Source organism: Ammodytes marinus (genome assembly GCF_949987685.1).
Source record: "Ammodytes marinus genome assembly, chromosome: 22".
Taxonomy (NCBI): Eukaryota; Metazoa; Chordata; class Actinopteri; order Uranoscopiformes; family Ammodytidae; genus Ammodytes; species Ammodytes marinus.
Window position 1 is genome coordinate 11,327,469 of NC_137226.1, and position 17,544 is coordinate 11,345,012.

A 17,544-nucleotide genomic window follows, 5' to 3' on the forward strand; every position below is an offset into this window, starting at 1 on the left:
TACACGTACGTTTTACAGTACACTACTGATCCACAGCTGCATTGACTTGTACCTGATCTAAATCAAACTCAAAACTCCTTTTAAAGCCTTTTGAGCGGCAAAGTTCAACGGATTGCAATGTCAGTCAGCCAGATCGGGACTGAAATATCTCAACCTGAAGTTTGGTAGATGAGTATGGTCCTCAGATGAACAAACCCACATACTTCGGGATCATTGAAAAATGTCTAGATAACAATTAAATGGACAGGCATTAATATTTGGTACAAATGTTCCTCCGTGGATGAATTCTAATAGCATCGGAGAACTTCAGGCGCTTTTATCAGATCATGCTTGCAGTCTGTCCGTTAGCGTACTTTGATTTATGTCGTAAGTCTACAAATCATTCCCATTGGCCTCGGTTGAACTTTGGCTTTATTGCTAAATAGACATCGTGAGCAGGCTAACTAAAATGGTTCACATCGAAAAGAATACTGTACTGTATACCGTTAGCATGCTTACACTAGCATTTAGTTTGAAGCAGAAGTATAACATCAGAAATGGCATTAGCTCTCAGTTATGTTACGCCCTTAAAAAAACTTGTATTTACGGTACTTGTGTCAAAAGATAAGACTTTGGGTTTATTGTGTAATAGAAATTGTGAGCATGCTTAATTAAGACGGTCTAGCCTCAGTCTAGCCTTAACAATAGCGTAGCTGTACAGGCTCTTAGTCATGTTTGTTCAAAAGTAAAAGGAAATTTAGTTAGTTAGGTTTAGGATTTTAACTTCAGATTGGATTTTGAGAGCTCATATGAGGCCCCATTAGCTAAATATCATGGGAAACTGAAAATCAAGCCAGTAACATAATTTATTTAAAAACTAAATGTTCTGGAAAGATAACCAGACATCACAGTCAAAACAAACAGCGGGCATAGTGTTATGTAAATCCATGTGTAAATAGAGTATGACCATCATAGCCGACTTAATATGTTTCCTGTCAATTTGGAAAAATGCTAATTATAGAAGAAGAAGCAGAATGAAGTGACACAGGTGTTTTGGTGGGAGAACTGAGACTGCAGCTTTTAACAGCCGAGACATATAAATCCAGCTACATCACCTCTGGATATGATCTGCGTTTTACAGTGTTGCCAGGTGCAGAGGAAACCTGTTGAAACCTGCCTTTCAATCTGTCTAATTTTCTGCCTTTCCCAGCCGTCTGTTAACCTGTTCCCCTTTCTCTCATGTTTCCACTTTTTGCCTCGGCACCTTTGCTTCAAGCATCACATCCTCCGGGTTTAATTGTCTCCTGCCACCTTTGGTACGTATCCCTGCTCCCCGACTGGCAGGGCATCTCTGGGATTTTAGAAAATCCTTAACCCTTTTAAAACATTCATTCATAGAGGGCCAATGGTTAAGCCACTCCGCGACTTCCCTTGGACATCCGCAATATAGCTCAGCAGTAATACATTATTTAATCCCTTCAATTATGATAAGAATAACACGGAGAAAGACGGTACAAGCGGATGGTTCAGTATAGCGAATAGAAAAAGGGGGGGAGTAGAGGATGGAAGCGGAAGGAAGAAAGGCAGCGCTTGACCCGACATGGTACCTGTTGGTGTGACCTGACTTTGATAGCACCAGTGTAATGTTTGATCCCAGAGCGAGGAAGAAAAGAAAAGGGAAGCGTAGGGTTGAGGGTGTGTGTGGTTCTAGTGAGAGTGAGAAGACTTTGAATTTGACATGAGTTTGACCCCGTCTCTGGGAATAATTGGCCAATCAGCCAATGATCCTTTGACACAAAAGTGATGGTGGGAGAAATGCAATGATAACAGGCAGAAACACAAGCAAGGAAAAAAAATGAAATACAGCATAATAGAGGCTTGAGACAGGGAAAGGATATCTGGTGAAAGGTAAGTATACAGTATCAGAGACAGACATGGATGCAAGGAAAACACAACTGTTTTAAACCATTGTATCTCCCTTAGTATTATGGAAAGGTCTCCACATCTAGTCCTAGCCTTTTTTTAACTTGTTATCATGATCAACTTAATTGCAGCATTAACTGTAGTAACTGGCTTGAAAGGAGAACTGTTGAATAAGTAAATGTCACTTAACCTTGTGGTTGGTATGCTTTGAGTTCTAAGCTGGACCACCAGTTTTGGCTGTGTACTAAACACCAGGGTCGAATAAAAAATAGAAGGGAGGGAGGGAGGGTGGGGAGAGAGAACGGGAGAGGGAGAGGGGGAGAGGGAGAGGGAGAAGAAGGGAGAGATAAGAAATAAATAAATAAATAAATTAGGAATAATGGGAGAACAGAGAGGTGAGGAGGCTGGTAAGCAGAGGGTAAAAGAAAAGCAGAGTCACAAAGACAAACCGCTGAGGGACAGACAAAGGAAGAGAATACAAGTTAATAGCAGGAGAAATATGTCCTGTGGTCCAAAGCCAACCTAATTGCATGGTCGGACAAAGCTAATCTGCTTCCCCTATCCTTTTCTATTTTCTGACTTTTCCGGTCTCTTTATCTCCCGAACAGTTGTCGCTCCCAAGATGGTTTACATTTTGCAGTAACCGCACAAATTTCGGCTGTCAAAAGGCTGCCAAGGTTGAAAATTACACCATGCAAATTTACCTCAACTAGGGCAACTTCCCTGGTGGTGCACGATTCCATTGAAATACATTGAATTATTTCCTTTGAATTTTTCCGTAAATGTCGGTGGGGATTGGGCCTTTACTCTTAAAAAACAAAGATAATCACTGGTTATACAGTATAGCAATTTACAATAATATATGCACTGAATCACTTGACAACACTTTATCATTCTCTCTGTCACCTTCTGGTATGGGAATACAAGTACCACTTCCCACTTTAGAGCTGGCTTCTGCTTTCATGCATGCTCCAACCAGTGCCGCCCTGGTGCACGGGGGTACTCTGTAATACTCTTAATGAGGGCAACGGGACAATTGAAGAGCAGCTCATAAAGGGAAACGAGTGACAAAAAAAAGAGAGAGGGAGAGAGGGAGGGAGTGCAGAAACTTGAGGGCAAGGAGGGGACGTGGGAGATAGGCGTGGGGCCAGATAGACAATGCAAGGCAAGAAGGAGGAAATGAGAAGGAGGAAGATACAGTTCCGCCGAGAATAAGCAAGAAAAATGACAGATCAGAAAGAGAGAGAGAAACACAACGGCGGGCGAATGAACGAGTGAGGAGGGAGTAGGAGTGTCGAGAGGAGAAGAGGTTGGCGGTGTACAGATTTCTCTCCTCCATTCTGAAACGGAGGGAAACAAGGGGATGCAAGCGAGAGATAAGAGCGAGTTGATTAAAGAGGCACTGCCAAAAGAAAAGAGGCCCCCGTATTAAGCATTCTCCTGGCACCGCCGAGCCTTATTTTCATGTCCTAGTTTGTCAAAATTAGAAGGAGCCAGAGGGTAACGGCATCAGGCAGCAAGCGAACTCAACACAAGAGATAGTTCAACGTTGTGGGATCGAGACAACAAGAGCGAGGGAACAAAAGCAAGAGCAAAAACGTCGGGGAGAGATAGTAAGAAAAGAACGAGGCAGCGCTCCATCTAATTATTGAACCATTAGCATCATTTCTCCGCCACGCGCCACACTTCAAGGGACAAAGTGTAAAATCACATTGTGTTGCGGAGATGTTGACAATTACGTAAAAAAAAAAGACGCTGATACAAAGAAATTTGCTGCCCCCCCATCTCAATTGTGATTACTGTTTTGAGGATGTGACCCAGCGATGTGGCTCTCACTCGGCATGGAAAGAGCTGCGTGTGGTCGTCAAACCAGTTAGATTAGTGATGCAGGCAGAGAGGAGTTCATAGCCTGGGGTTCACATTAACCACATGTTACATTTACTCCTCACAGCTCCTTGTTTTGATCGTAATTTCAGTTTTTTTTCTCATTTATCTAGCCTGGTCCAACTCTTATTTTGTTTTATTATTTTTAACAAGCATTGATTAAAAGTGCACTGTAAATGTTAAAGGTTTAGAGACAGCCTAATTATCATCTTCTTGGCAAGGGTTAGGGTATTGCTCTAACCGTCGGAATTCCATGCAAAAAAACAATAATTTAAAAGCATCTCAATTGAAATCAAACCATGCAATGATATGGCGGTCAAGGGTCAACACTTGAATATGAGTTTGTCACAAAAGCATAATAAATAATATAGGTCACTTATAAGTACAGTAAAGGGTTAGCCTGGGTGAACCCAGCTAAATCTGCCGGCCAGCTTATTCCGTTCCGTTCTACTTCCTCCCAAAGATTCTAGCACCAATCACAAACGCCTATGCGTGCTAGAGGCGGGCTTAACACGATGACAACAGTGAAGCGACGGCGATCATTGGTCTGGTTGGTTAAAGGTCTCTCCAATTGCGTTTTGATCTACTTCAGTTGATTCCACCTCTTCAAACTCGGAAATGGACAACGCTGATTCCAGACCCATGTTACATCTGATATAAGATTGAGCTGCGGCCTGGGGATAGCCAGGCTAGTAAAGGCCGGGTAACCCTTCACAGCCGTTTCCTTTATTTCCACAGTGTCTGACACAATAAATCAAAGTGAACACTTGTTGCTTCGATTTCCAAGGGAGGATTCACAACAAGTGGGACATCCCCATGTTGCTTGTGAAAAAACAGAACTGACAGCAAGATTCACCCACCAGCACCTCTTTGTAAGCCTCACTTAAACAGTATAGGCAGATAACCAAACCCACAATGTTCCCCTAACCTGCCTCAGCCTAAAATCAGGGGAATGCAGGACTCAAAGTCTGCTCTTTTCGATTGTCAAATCCTTCAGCTTTGCCTTAATCATCCAACCTGACATCTTTCTCATCACTTCTGAGCAGTGCGAGGATGTCGATCCACACGCATGCAGCAATTCCGACGCATTGGGCAAAATAAATGAGTAGTACGTATATTAACTCTTTCTTCTCCCACCTCCAATATACTCATTTTCTCTCCCCTCCCTTCATTGCAGTAATAGCTCTCCTCTCCTCCATCCCATCCATACAGCCTGCAGAGCGCAGTAGAGTGATCTGAAAACCCATTCCTACTCCGTAGCCGGTCGTCATGAAAGACTCCGCTGTCACGTCCCCTCCGTTCCACCACACGTCTTTTTTTTTCTTACTCTCCATCGCACTTGCTCATCCCATCCTCTTTCTCTCCAATTATCTGTACTTTCACTCCGTCCATTTTCTCCCCTCTCTTTCTACCTTCCTGTCATCCTCCTCTTGTTCATCTCTCCTCTCCTCGTACTATACTTTCTCATTCTTTTGCTTCTTGTACCTCCTCCTCCTCCTCCTCCTTTTCTTGTTTGCCCTTCATCACTCCTTTCCTCTTTGTGCCAGCAGTCAGATTATTCCAACACTATTCCATAATGTTTTATTGGAGGAAAGATAGGATGAGGTTTATATAGGGTTCTATATACTTTTTATTTTCTTTTACTGTCATTATTAGAAATATAGACTATTGCTGGATGTATCTTAAAGATAACTACATGTATGTGTGTGTAGCTGTTGTTAGTCCGTCTACTATTCATTCATTTCATTTGTACAGAAGGTCTGGAACTGCCCAATTGACAAACGTTGACTCACTTGAAGGCAGGTGTCTGTTGAAGTTTAAAACTATTGGATCTGCCCAGTGCCACTCTGGATCTGCCAACCAATCGCATAACATTCGGTCGTGACGTATGTCATGAGCCGGCTTTCTGACTTCAACTGAAACTGGCGCGCAACCTCAACGTCATTGTTCTCAGCCACTCGCTCTGTTCGCTGATTGGATAACCAAAAATCTGGAGGAGCAGGAACCCAAGAATACACCGCAGCCCCAGACTAATTACTGAAGTGAAATGAAAATTGAGCGGAAGTAGGTAGGCGGGCGGTGCCAGTATAATACTTGTGCAGCGAAATATAAAAGAAGAAGTTGAAGTTATTGTAAAGCGGGGCTAAAGAGACGACAGAGTGGATAGTAAAAAATAGCGAATTGGTCTCAGACTGAGGAGAAGTTGGTTGGATCAGTTAACCTGACCTTTCCTATAGGCTCCCTCCCTTCCTCTGCGCCATACCTTCCCGTTTGCCTTCTCTCTCCTCTCGTGTCATTCCATCTTTCTTCCCTCCATCCTCTCCACATCCTTTTTAATCCCTCCTCTCTTTCTTCTTCCCTCTCTCTCTCTCTCTCTCTCTCCTTCCTGCACGTTCATTCGTTTACTCTCCTGCCACCTAATGGGGTGCTGTTGCTATGGTAACCCCCGGAGACGAACATGCTTGCATTCCAGCGTGAGAAAGAGACAATAGCTTGTAAAGTCTTTCTCTCTCTCTTGCTCGGTTTTTTTCCCACTCTTTTTTTTTTGCAAATTCTCTCCTGTCAAACACACGTTTTACATGAATGGGTAGGCTGACTGTAAAAGGCCATCGTATGACAAAAAGGTAAAGAGAAGAGGGGACAATGAAAAATTGCAACATGTTGATGACAAATAAATAATGACACAATTAAGTGGAATGGAAAGCATACAAAAATACACATACATTAACATATAGATTATACTCCCACATACTGTACATCAGGTTTAAAGGATTATCAGTATAGACAGTTTATGGTTGATGCGATATTGTTGATATTTGTGGTACTCTTCAGATTTAGTCATATAATCAGGAAAAAGTAATTATATCATATGTTTAGATTTGAGATAGACAGCCAACTCTATCGACATGTTTTCATTGAGAATTGGCTAAAACTGTGATCCGGAGGTGGTTTTAATTTGACCACTGTTTTGCCCTGAGTTAAGTGAATTGCTTTTAGTTGTGTGGCTGGGAAAAGTAAAGACTGGTTTAATGTGTGCTTTCTCATTCTCTGGCTCTCTAGAGTCTGGATGTGAAAATGGTTCTAGGGGCTCCCCCCTCTCCTTTTCTGAAAAGGCAACACTATCAAATTTGACCCACCACTTCAAACATGGATACAAAACTTCTCCTTTGTAATAGAGTTAAAATAATTTACACATTGAGAAAATTGCACGTGTGGCTTCAATTAGGATATATTGATTTTCTATCACAGTTTTCTTATGGCTGTGATGGCAATGATGGTGGAGCAACTTTGTAAAATGATTTCTATTTTGGATTTTTCTTCCAAATGTCCCATTTATTTCCATCTTTTAAACCGACACCTGACCTGATAGCAAGGTGAAGACTTTTCTTAAGTAACCAAGCCTTAGACATTTGATAATGTGACATAATGCCTCAGTTGTGAATATAAATCCTAGTTATCAGAAAATTGCACAAGCTTGTTGCTAGAATAAAAAAATAATAACTCTGATGTAGGAGCATTTTTTATGTAAATGACTTCTTGTCTGCGCTACGGATGGCAGCCATGGTGAACTGATGTGCTTGTTTGTAAATTAGAGGAAAAATAATTAATTTGATGAATTAATTCGGTGAAAAGCCAATTTAAGACTTCATCAGGGGCACATTTATTTTTCAATATTATTTCAACAACAGCTGAAAGTTTTTTTTTACTGCTGCCTTTTGCCGTGACTAAAGGAGCATTTGTTTTTTTTTAATCTCCGTGATGGACTTGAATGTATGACAAAGTAAAGATATTGTCTGTCACCTCGCCGTCTGACACTTCTACTGCAGCCTGATGGAATGCTGCTTCTCCCCGCGGCCTTCACGCCACAAAGTGGACCGGCTCCCACTCTCCGCCACAGACACTTTTTGATTTAGGGAAAGTGTTGACAATCCACCAGTGCAGTTTTAGCAAGCTACTCAAAAGGCACATAGATATAATTTAATATATTTTTTTTATATAAATCGTATAGCATTATTGCAGGTAATGAATACAGATATACAGCATCATTATCACTTGCATTTATATCAACAAGAGGGAATGGCAGGTGGGTTTGGATTCATGCCACTGCTGTTTTTTGTTTATTGTGCAGGTGAAATAGATCCCATGATTTTTACTGTTGCAATGCAGAGAAATAAAGATGGGGTGATAGGAGAAAAAAAAGAGATGAAAAGAAGGCAGAATAATAATGAACAGAGACGTTGAAAAGTGGAGGGGTTTCAGAGCGATACAACACTACATTTCCATGGCAAAGCCAGATGCATGATGGGAGACCTCTATAATGGCTACCTCGATGGTCTCACAGTGTTTGACGCAAGGATGCCCCCGGAGATGTATTGTCATGCATTGCTATTGACAATGTAGAGTCCAAACACAACCAGGCAAATCACTGTAAAAAAAAAAAAAAAAAAATCCATTATCACTGCTCGTATGCAATCCCAGTTCAATTTGAGATAACAGGGGTTCGCGGTGATTGATTTTTTGAATGAATGACTTCCCGTAGACAGATATGCATTTGTGATTTGGAATTTTTCTCGCCGCTAAATGTATTTGCAGAACGCTTTTGTTCCTGGTGTAAACACAAACAAACAAACAAACAAACAGACATGTTTGGGCAGGACCAGGGGGTGCAAACGGAATAAATGCCTCATTCTCTTTCCTCATGTTGGCCTATTTTCTTTTGTCTTGTCATGCAAAGTCAGTAGTGTGACTCATTCACACACACACACCCACATGCAAAACCACTTAGTGAAGATTCAATTGCCTATGTTCCATTCCGTAACCACTTATCTAATTTATTTAAAAAAATTAAATAATTACCTATTTACAAAGTATTATATAATCCATTCAAGCGTGAAGGGCAACTTCCTTCACTTACATATACACCAGTCACAACTAAAGTCATGTGTCACGTTCATCCATTAAGTCATCTTCCATTTGGTCAAACACTGTCACACCTCAACATCCATATACATACGGTATAATTCCGACTCATTTTGTCCCTGCACCAGACAAATGGCCAAAAGCGCGCGCGTGCACACACACACACACACACACACACACACACACACACACCACAACTCGCAGACGGATCAGAGGGCAGTTTGTAACTCCATTAGCGGAAAGGTCAGTTTCTCTCCATTAGCTCCACACCATCTGTCAGGACACATATTCTCTTGTGTTAACTTTAACTTTATAAACAACCCATTTAAATCAGGAGTGCAGCTGAAAACAGACAGGCGCCTGAATAGCAAGGAAGCAGGATATCAACTCAAAACATTACATTTAGAGGAACATGGGTTTAGGGAAGGCTACAGGGGTGGAGGGGGGGACGGAGGGGGGGAGGCAGGGCTGGACTGGGACCAAAAATTGGCCCTGGCATTTTGGACCCAGACCGGCCCACCACAATTGATCGACCACCCACCAGAACACATTTATCACGGTCCCTTAAAGATGACTGTTCCATTGAATTAAATTAAAATGTTGGTTTATTTTGAACAAGTGTACAGACATATAATACAATAATATTTACAAAGTGTTAGTAGCTATAGTATTCTGTTGTGGGTGGTGCTCAAAAATGCCTCTAACATGGTAGGCTCAGGATGGACAAAGTAATCAACCTCCTGCTCCTTGCTCCCTCTCTCCAGACTCCTCCTCTGTGGATGGTGTCTCAACCTGTTTCATAAATGAGGAGAGACACACAATTGATTGAGGTTTTGAGGATGTATCAGTTAAAGAGGTGGAAAGATGCATTACAATATACAAATTGTTGTTTTACTAAGTAAACCAATGTGAAAAAAAGTGTACAAAAGTAATGGTCTAATGTATATTATTCTAAAGTACATGATGGTCTAGAAAGCAGGTCTAGTAAAATAAACTTACCAGCTTGTAAAAAGTAAGTATGCTACAATTCTGTGGTGGTCTAATTTTCTGAATATTTGTAAAAAAGAGAAGCCTAATGCCTCAAACACTCAGTGTTGTGAAAGGAGAAAGTGTGACAACTTTATGTTGCATATTTGAGTGAATATACTTTTCTGCATTTACTGTTAACTTTGTGATATATTAATATATTTTTTATGTTCAGGTCAAATTACAGTCTGCATTTTTAAATTGCATTTAAATCATATATAAAATAAATGAAATTCAAGTAGGCTATGTTTAACCATGTCAACAATCAGTAGCCTACAGAAAAGTATATTTAAGTAAAACATTATTAAATCCACTATACTGAATAAGTAGGCTACAGCAAGAAGCAAAAACTGACAGCTTCCTCACTTTAATGTTGATCAGCTAGCAAAGTAATGATACTCTTTCAATACACCAACAACAGAGCTATTTAACTCCCCAAATAAACCACAAGAGAGCTAGCAAATGTTTAGTAGGTTGTTAGCTAAAGTAGCCACTTTGACATGGCTCTATAGATGGCTCTATCCATGATGTTAACGCAAGCAGCTAACTGTTGGCAAACTACTGCTGTTTTAAAATTTAGCAAGCTACACAATTATTCTCAACATAACTTTATTTTCAACTTCTTACCACTAGTCCAGCAACTGTCTCCTTTCCGTTTCTTCTCCGTTTTTCTCGAGTTGTTTTTCTGTCTGTTAGTGACGTGACTTGATTGAGTGATTGACAGCCGAGGCCCAAGGGGCGGGGCCTCGGCCCTCCGCTGTGTGTGTGATTGGGCCAGGCCCGGTGTGAGTACCAGATGTGTTCGGCTGCAAGATCCGCTCGGGGTCCTGCGCCTACTGATGACGTATCGACACTTGACGTTGTCACCATAGATACCGCTACGCTACGGCAAAGCAATGTGGACATACACAACATTTGAAAAGATCGCGATAGCTGAAGGTGCGATAGCTTAGCGAGTAAGCTAACTATAGATAGTTTATATCTGTGTGAAACTCAAACAACATGTAAAAGATCGCGCTAGCTGATAGCTTAGCCAGTAGGCTCCATAGATAGATCGATTTATTTATTGTTCTGCAAGGTTTAAAATGAGTTGTTACGTTTGGCTTATAGTAGCCTAGTCATCTCTCATTATGTAAGGTTAAATTACATTTTATTTTATACGAATGTATAGTTTAGCAAGGTTTAACCCCCGGTTTTAACCCTGTTTGAGTGCTAAATTAAACATTTATTTAATAATACTTTAAACATTAAATGAGTATTTTAGTTTAATGTACTCTAGCATGTATTTTAAGAAATAATATTTTATTAAAAGAACAACTTTCCCCTGGGTTCACTGTTATTTTACATCACACTGAAAAACAATGTGTATAATGAGTTTCATAATGATATTTATCAGTTAAAAAATGTAAAGGTGTGGCTCTGATGTACAATTTCCAGCCCCTGGAGCATTTGTAGTGTCTTGCAGCACTGATAAATAGATCCATTCATTCAACCTTCATTAAATAAAATAAAAAAATACAGCAGATTTTGTTTAATCTGATTTGTATTTTTCTTATCCAACCACATATACCACCTTCTGTAGTGTCTTGCAGCACTGCCATCGACTGTCCAAACAGCAAACTAGCCTACTGTTTGCACTGAGTCTCTGCAGAACATTTCTCAATGGGAATAGTTCACGGACACACACACTGACATATTTGTATATGATTATATATTTTTTTATTCATGTGGCCTGCAGTGGCGATATCGCACAGGTGTATTCCCACAGGCTCTGAAAACAACAGTCATCAAACCATATCTAACTTACCATTTTTAAGCAAAATCATTGAAAAAGCTGTTTATCAACAGCTAAATAACTACTTCAATCACCAGATGTGCCAAAATTGTCTTCAATTGAACAATGAAAAAACTGAAGTAATGGTCTTTGGTGCAAGGGATGAACAATTAAAAGTCAGTGCACAGCTGTTATGTTAGAACGCACACACCAAGACAGAAATCTTGGTGTATTCATAGACTCAGACTTGGAATTTCTAAAACCACATTAAAACAAGTACACGTCTGGCAAATCAAAAGGTTTCCAAACTGTGCAGAGCACCTATGCAAAATATTAGTTTGAAAAGATTTATATTACAAAAATAGAACTGATTTGAATTACGTAAAATATACAAATATTAATGCTGAGAGGGGCACTGATGCCCAGTGTCCACTCCTTTCGACGGGAAGGGGGGGGGGGGGGCACTGACGCCCTGTTTCTGCTCCGTCAAAGTCGGCCGCAAGGCTGAAGTTGAGGCCGCTGACAATGCAAAGTCATCTTTGCAATATAGTGGAAACACCTATAAAGAAATACACATTACATTAAAGACCAAGTAATATAGCTTCTGGGTTCAAGTTACCCACTAACACTTGTATAAGCCAAATAGCGAATTTGAAAATGTATTAATTATCTAGATTTTCTAAAGTGAGAGCAACCATACTAATGGGCATGTAAGCTCGTCTAGTCACACATTTCAGATGATACCTCATGTTTGTCTGCAGAGTCTACATGTTTTATTTGTTTGTTCTTTTACAAATTTGAGGAAGGAATCAGATATCGTTGGTTGCTCATTTAAGAACCGGAATACTTCTTTTGGCCCTCTAAGTCGTCAGATTTAAAAACATACCCAAGGAAAACAGACTTTGTGATTTAGGAGAAGTGGAGAATTAATTTAAATTTCATACCTACTATCCTGAGCTGTAAATTCCCTTTTTTAATTAAATATTTCCTTAAAATCCTGAAAAGTTTTGGGGGTGCTCCAGTGGCGTATTATCTACTTCAAACTGTGAAATGAAATTTAAAACACCTAATGTGTTTTTTGAGCAATAAATATGACATGATGGAATAGTTGTTTACTTTCAATGTGTATATGTTAAAGTCTATTTTGTTACAAAAGCTTGGAGACTTCAGGATGGTTAATTTGTTTTAGTATTATGGCGCTTTTCCACTGCATGGTATCAGCTCAACTCGACTCGACTCTTAGTATTGTTAAGCCTGTAATTTTTGGGCTGTTTGTGTTGATAATGGTGTCTATTTAGCCCGTGGGCTGGGCATAATTTTTAAACACAACACAAAATTAAATCTATCAATCAATTAATCATGGCCTAAACACTCAAGCCAACCCGCAGGTTCTATCACAGTAACCTGGACTGCTGCTAAGTAGTAATTATTTTGAAAAAGAGCAGTTACAAAGTTTCAAGTCTGTTTATATTTCATTTTTCCTAAAGAGTTTTCTTTCTGTGACCAAGCAACCAATGAAATCTGGTCTGACGTATAACCTTTCTGATCGACTAATGTTTTAGTCAACTATTAGGGGGGCAGCCCTAGTTCATTTATGAAACTGTATGTACAATCTGTGGTTAGGTAACATTATGACAACAAGTAGCTTCAGGAAATCTAGTGAAATTGCCAAGTTACAAATAAAGGTTAAATACAAGCAAATGTTTTGGGCAGTACTTGGAAGAAAAAATCAAAGTAATAGTGCCAATACAGAATACTTCCGATAAACTGGCTCAAATGTGCATTTGCGTTTGACACACTGTGACTTACCTTTCAGAAAGTAGGTCTTTGAGAGCTTCCTAATGTTGGCCTTGTTGTTGTTAGGCTGTGGTAACTTTTTTGAGTGAGGTAATGCTTTACTTCAGTGTATAACGCTTCCATTTCTGTGAAAATAAATGAAATAAACAAAGACAGTTTTCGGAATTAAGGCCAGAAAAAAAATTATTTCCCTGGTAATAGAGATAGGGTAATTATCACCTACAAAACTAATCCTATATTGATGAAAGCCCCCACTAACGTTTATTAGCTCACGTTAGCCATCAATCTAAAGCCACACACATATTATCTTATCAAAGCAAACGGTCATGTTATACAACGTATGTTTAATTTCAGTAATTTGACAAGCTTATGACTAAGGTTTATCTTTGTACATTAGATTATTATTCATAGTCTTTGATTAGAAAACCATAGGAGATCGTTAATACTTACCTAAAGAGCAGGGAATAACACCATACACCGGCTACTGAGTGACGCGCATGCGCACTTAAAAGACAACGTTTACAGGAAGTGCGTCATTATCGCGCATCTAGGACCCCGAGCGGATCTGGCAGCCGAACACATCTGGTACTCACACCGGTACAGAACCAATCATGATGAATGGGCCAATATTTCATTGGTCTTTCAGGTTAAGTTGACAGTCTGCGCGGCCGAGAGGGAAGGGACCTCGGCCCACGGCTGTGTGACATGGGCCGGGCCGGGCCCAGATTTTTTTTTTTTTTTTTTTTTTTTTTTTAATTGAACCTCGTCGGCCCAGGTCGGCCCAAAAGGCCGCCGGCCCACCGGGCATTTGCCCGGTATGCCAGATGGTCAGTCCACCCCTGGGGGGAGGGCACTCCTGCTTGGCATGCACGTGGGTGTGCCAATCAAAGTCTATCATGGATCGAAGAGAGCGGTGGACTTCCACTGACATTCAGTGACGTAAAACATATTTTTTTCTTTTAAATGAACCCAGCCCAGTTATTCCTCCCTTTTCTCCCCCGTCTCCAGCTAGGTGACATTTAATGGATGCACCTTAGCAGAATGCTAACAGAGCCCTGCAGTCATTGGGACGGATAGAGCAAAGAGAGACAGTGATGGGGTGGATATGTTTTTTTTCAAACAGGGCATGTAGGAGAGAAGAACCACAGGATTAGCCCTTGAATTTAAGCCTTTAGGAAGGGAAATAACGTCAAACGAAAGTCGATGGTTATTTCCAAGACAGAATGTGATGGAATTTTTTGAGCGGAAAAGTGAAAGGGTGGAAGAGGGAGAGAAGGTATAGGAGAGGTGGAATGAAATTAGATTAACATGGGGAAGGGTGGTGGGGGCATACATGACACTGTTGCTTACTTGGATTAGCTTGTTTACTCCATCTCTACCTGTCCACACTGTTTATCACATGTGACGTGCAGTTGCAGTCGCGACTAATAACCCTCACAGTCAATTACCAATCAGCGGAGCTCGGATGATGCAGGACCCGTCGGTTACATTTGACAATGTGTTTACTCCTTTGGTTTGTTTGTAATAAGTCAGTGCCAATAGGAAACTAACCAGAACTAAAGTGCAACACGTCTTTTAATTGTCCTTGGTCCAGACGAAATGAACTGAGCTGCAGCGGTGAGAGAGCACCCTAAGACATATAGCGTTAATGTTGGAGTCAAATGGGTGAAAAGGTCAATGAATTCAGGTTTTTTTTAGATATGGAAACGTAAATTGTACAATAGCAAATGCTTTCTTGACATACTTTCAGATATGTCGACATGTTCTAAATCATTTTCAACTCAGAATAGTAGACAACATTTTGAAATGTAGCTTACTATCTCCACTTAGAGACACTTACAGTGGGGTTAACTCACTGTAATAGAAAGTAGGCAAAGTTCAGATATAGCCTTTTCAGTATATCTTACTGCTTTCACACAGACACGGATCTGGCTCTGGTTCGGTTCTGGAGTCTCAGAACCTTGGTGCTTACTGGCGAACCAGCCCACTTTCAAACCAGTTTAAGCTGAAGCAAAGTTCCACCGCCTTACGCTCCATTGTTGCTGCCATTGTCAGGGTTAGCAAGAACAAATTATATTTTTTTAGTTCCAGCTGAGAACTAACTTTTCAGGTTTTGAAACCAATTTATTGTAGGTCTGAACTCGCCGGCCAGTTCACATTTAGGTTTGAAAACTGGCACTGAGCTTTGCCCGGTGAAAGCCCCTTCTATTGCCCTGCTGTGTTCACGCGGGACAAAGTGCTGGAGAGGGAAATAATCAAAAGCTAAGTGGAATGATAGAAGCAATTTTGGAAACCAAATTATAAAGGAATACAGGGGAGGGGAGATTATATGAGCCAGTAGGGAGTTGGGATTTTTGTCTTGGTTCGACATTCTATGGCTGTCGGTGTGTCTACAACAGCCGACTTCCCTAAAAATATGCCAGACATACACTCTTGCCAAACAACTTTGACCCTCTATACAGTACACACAGTCTTACAACCACACATCACCACACAAAAGCCAAGCTAGGAAGTAAACAAAGTGTGTACCCTGCTTGCTACACGCAGATGAACAAGGGTAGAGGGACAGCCTCGTACCTTCATGTCGGTGAAACAAGCACAAACAAAAGCAGTATCATAAAAAGAACACCATACATTATATATACCATACATAATACATCATTTCTTCACAGCAGGCATAAAATGGAGTTAGCGATCGTGCTGCCAGAGGGGAGGGGCTGTTTAGTGTTTTGATGCAGAGGCTCTGAAGTTCACGCTGGCAAAATACATTGGAACAGTGTTGAGCACTCAAGCTGCTTTTTGTCACACTTTTATCTCTCCATGGATATACTAAAATATAAATATTGATACATTTGGGATATTTCGGGGGACTTGTGTGGGAAGGAGCTTTTATGTCTGAATTACAATTTGCCATTTTCTCTTGCCACGTCACGCTTATCACCATTATCTTCCTCTACTCCGTTTTTTTTATAGCTCCACTGTCCTTATATCAACCTGTCTCTTTTACATTAAGATTGTATAATATATCATCACGCTGCGTCACGCTGTATGGTGCACTTGCATTAGGTGTCACCCCCAGGGAACTGATTTATATAAAGCCTTGGTTTTCCTCCACCTCAACAGCAGAACAAATGTATCATCAATTAAGAGGTGGAATCAAGCCTAAATTTAAACATGTATCCTAATTCTTTGATTCCTATAGAAGGACCACAGGGTTTGCCTTGTTATTGCCATGCAATCGTTATTAGCCGCAGTAATCATGCCAATGTTTCTGAGTCACTTTGATGACATTAGCAGTGGAATCGGCTTTGCTAGATGGGTTCAAGCAAAGGGTACATCATGGAGCCTTTCTTTAATTAGATGAATTTGTTATTATCCCCCAAAAATCTCTACTGACATCGGAAAACACCCCAACCTCAACCAATCGCCGCTCTCAAGGTTTTCAGCCGTAGCTACTGTAGCCTCAATGTATACTTTAATTTATGGAGGGGTGCATATCAGCTACATGAGCAGGCCAGGTGTTGCACTGCCTCTGTATGCTGGAATCCCTTCATGCTTGAATGGAAGTGCAGTGAGAAAAAGGGGAGCAAAAAGGAGGGCATCGCCACATTAGGAGGACGACAGAGGGAGCAACAAAAGGAGGAGAGCAGCAGGAGAAAAGAGGGAAAGACTCTTTGCAGGGAGAAATCACTGGAGTAAGAAAAGAGACTAGGGGGGGGACCATAGGGAAAGGTGGAACTCGCTTTCAAGTGCACAATTGATTAGAAGGGCTAGCAGCTGTGTGAGAGAGAGTGTGTGTGTGTGTGTGTCGATGCACAAGGGGCCTATGTGTGTATCAGTGTGTGTGTTGTGTGTGAGAGTAAATGTACATCTGTGAATAGGAGCTGTGTCGGGGAATACTGTATGTGTCCTCCGCCGCAGTTACTACAGGGCTGTGTCTGCTAGTGCAAACCCCCGTAGACGCATTTAGGTGTGCATGTGCATCCCCCCTTCACACACACACACACACACACAGACACACACACACACACACAGACACACACACACACACACAGACACACACACACACACACACACAGACACACACACACACACACACACACACACACACACACACACACACACACACACACACACACACACACACACACACACACACACACACACACACACACACACACACACACACACACACACACACACACACACACACCCTGTCTTCTTATATTGTATGAATTCCT

The 17,544-nt window shown here is 41.0% G+C and overlaps 1 long non-coding RNA gene across 1 annotated transcript; it reads right to left on the reverse strand.

Annotated features, from left to right (window-relative positions):
• Positions 1–11,871: 11,871 nt before the first annotated feature.
• LOC307268342 lies at positions 11,872–13,802 on the reverse strand. Its single transcript, XR_013845449.1, has 3 exons — positions 13,754–13,802; positions 13,316–13,428; positions 11,872–12,065 (listed from the first exon to the last, which is right to left on the reverse strand). It is a non-coding gene; the product is annotated as an uncharacterized lncRNA (long non-coding RNA).
• Between the last annotated feature and the right edge of the window lie 3,742 nt (positions 13,803–17,544).